Raw genomic sequence first — 2,828 nt, forward strand, 5'->3', positions numbered from 1 at the left:
GTTTTATTCAATAATAAAACTGCTTTGCAGGTATATCTACATTAATGGGTAAATTGTCATAAACTATTTAGGTAATTCAGTTCAAAAAGTACAACTCTTATATCATAAAGCTGTATTACACGTACTGATATGTTTCAAAGGATTTATTCCTGTTCATTCAGATAATTATGGTTCATGGTGAATAAAAGTTATGTTTCCCAAAACACCAGACTATTACACAAAACCAACCAAGAAATATAGAAATACTGTGCAATCATTGAGAATACTATAGACTTTATATCTGTTCAACAAACAGTTATTGTTACTAAATCGAACTGCTCGAGTCGCTGGCTGCTGTCTTTATACAGCAGGAATCACATTAACGAAGAGCTGGATGAAAAGAAAAAGTGTAGCAGAAAAAGTTCACAAGAAACAGGAATGGATACAGACTTGAGTGGAGGAAAGGGTGGAGAGGGACACAATCCAAGGTTTTTATTGTTATTACACTCAGTGATGATTTGGGAGCCCTGTCATCTGCTGCTGGTGGTCCACTGTGTTTTATTAAGTCCACAGTCACCACGGCTGTGTACCAGGACGTTTCAGAGCACTTCAACCTTCCTTCTCCTAAAAAGCTTCTTGGAGATGTTAATTAGATTTTACCAACTCTGCCAAAAGTACTAAACCCTGGTTCAATGATCATGAAATCACCGCTTGACTTGTCTGACCAAAACCTTTATGAAGAGGAAGATTAGAGACACCAAACCCAACAATGGAGATGAGCTGAAGGTCTTTATTAAATCAACATTGACAACATCAACACCTCTGGTTGATCACCATGCTACGCTGCATTGATGCAGTAAGTTATGTGTCAGCAGACTTTAACCAAACAAATGTACATGGAGGTTTTCTAGTTATCTGGGAGAATTTCAGGTTTTAGCTATTGAACAGCCATAATCATCAAAACTCATAAAATAGGAGCTTGAAATACTTGATACTACCCTGTATGCCACATGTGTCAAACTCAAGGCCCGCGGGCCACATGTGGCCCACCATGTCATTTTATATGGCCCGCCCAGCATTTTATAGGCCGATGATTGACTTAAAATAGGTTTTGAGCACGAATTGACTACAAACTACATCTCCCACAATGCATTCCGATTGTTACCAACCAATATTATGGCTTCTTGCCACTAGGGAGCAGGAGAGTCACCTCAAGCTGCTTATTGATTTTTCCAGCGAATAAAACTGAGACATCGGCAGGTCGCGCTAGACTTTTTTGTTATCCGTTATCTTGACCGACAACATAAAAAAAAAAAAGAAAACGGTCATGTACTATTTTTATCTGTGAAATTACAATCATATTAACATCGGCTATTTAGTCGCAGTTTAGTTAATATTCACCGTGAATCCAGATCCCATCACAGATTAAGCAGATAAATGTATCTACATTTTTCTCCGTAGTGACAAAAACCACTGACTGAGGCCCCAATAACTAATAAATTAAACTAAGCGACTTCACTTAAATTAGCATCACTTCACCCGCTGGAGTCTGAACGCACTTCCTCCTGGTTCCCATCTGCAGAAAAATCTGCGCTAATTCATCAGTCAGTTGGATCTGTCTGATCCAAACAGATCAACTAAACTCTGTCTGTGAGTGTTTTACCCTGTGCGGTCCGGATTATTTATTTATTTATTTTGCTGGTTTCGCTTCTCCGAAACGGACAGATGTTACGTCTGCAGCTCCTCCAAAGCGCCGCTCTCCTGGGTAACGTGAACCCAGAAGGATCCATTTGTTAAATCCGCTGGATGAGTTACTTCCAGCGGCTTCTAAGTCATCGCAGCGGCGGAGCCTCGTCCGCAGTGGTTGAGCAGCGGACTGCGCATGTTACAGCCTAATTAACTTCTGCGTCGTCATTTATTTCCTCAAGATAAACTGCCGGCTCCTCAAATGGATTAACACAACGTTGATTTCTCTTTAGTTTTCTCTGATCTGTAATGGAGACTTGAATTCAACCAAAGGTTTGAATTGCTTCCTAACCATTTTTTATTTGTAAGTATTGATTTTATTTTTTAGCCAAGACTCTGTCTCTGCTAATGACATCAATAAATTTTTTGATCCCAGGCTTAGTTTATGGACTGAACAGACATCATTATACATTCTGAACTGTAAATTTTATTTTAGGAACCATTTTTATTTGTAAGTATTGATTTTATTTTTGAACCCTTATTTATTTTGAAACCTTATTTATTTTGAAGTATTGATTTTATTTTTGAAACCTTATTTATTTTGAAGTATTGATTTTATTTTTGAAACCTTATTTATTTTGAAGTGCTGATTTTATGTTTGAAACCTTATTTATTTTGAAGTGCTGATTTTATTTTTGAACCCTTATTTATTTTGAAGTGTTGATTGTGTGAAAGACCTTACACATGAATTGCCCCATATGGGGTTTGAACCGACGACCTCAGCATTACCAGCACGGTGCTCTAACCTGCTGAGCTAACTCACCTACCTTACAAACTGTTGAGTTTCCATGGATTTAAGAAGAACTTACATGATCTTACCACAATGAAGATTTGATAAAAGTGCTTATATTCTAATGTTTTTCAAAACAACATACATCATATTTTATTTTCCAGAGATTTTGTATTTTGAAGTGTTGATAATATTTTTGAACCATTTTTAATTTTCAAGTGTTGATTGTATTTCAGAGATATTTTTTATGTTAATGTGTTAATTTTTATTTTTGAACCATTTTTAATTTTCAAGTGTTGATTGTATTTCAGAGATATTTTTTATGTTAATGTGTTAATTTTTATTTTTGAACCATTTTTAATTTTCAAGTGTT

The sequence above is a fragment of the Poecilia formosa genome, unplaced genomic scaffold (genome assembly GCF_000485575.1).
Source record: "Poecilia formosa unplaced genomic scaffold, Poecilia_formosa-5.1.2 Scaffold133, whole genome shotgun sequence".
Classification (NCBI taxonomy): Eukaryota; Metazoa; Chordata; class Actinopteri; order Cyprinodontiformes; family Poeciliidae; genus Poecilia; species Poecilia formosa.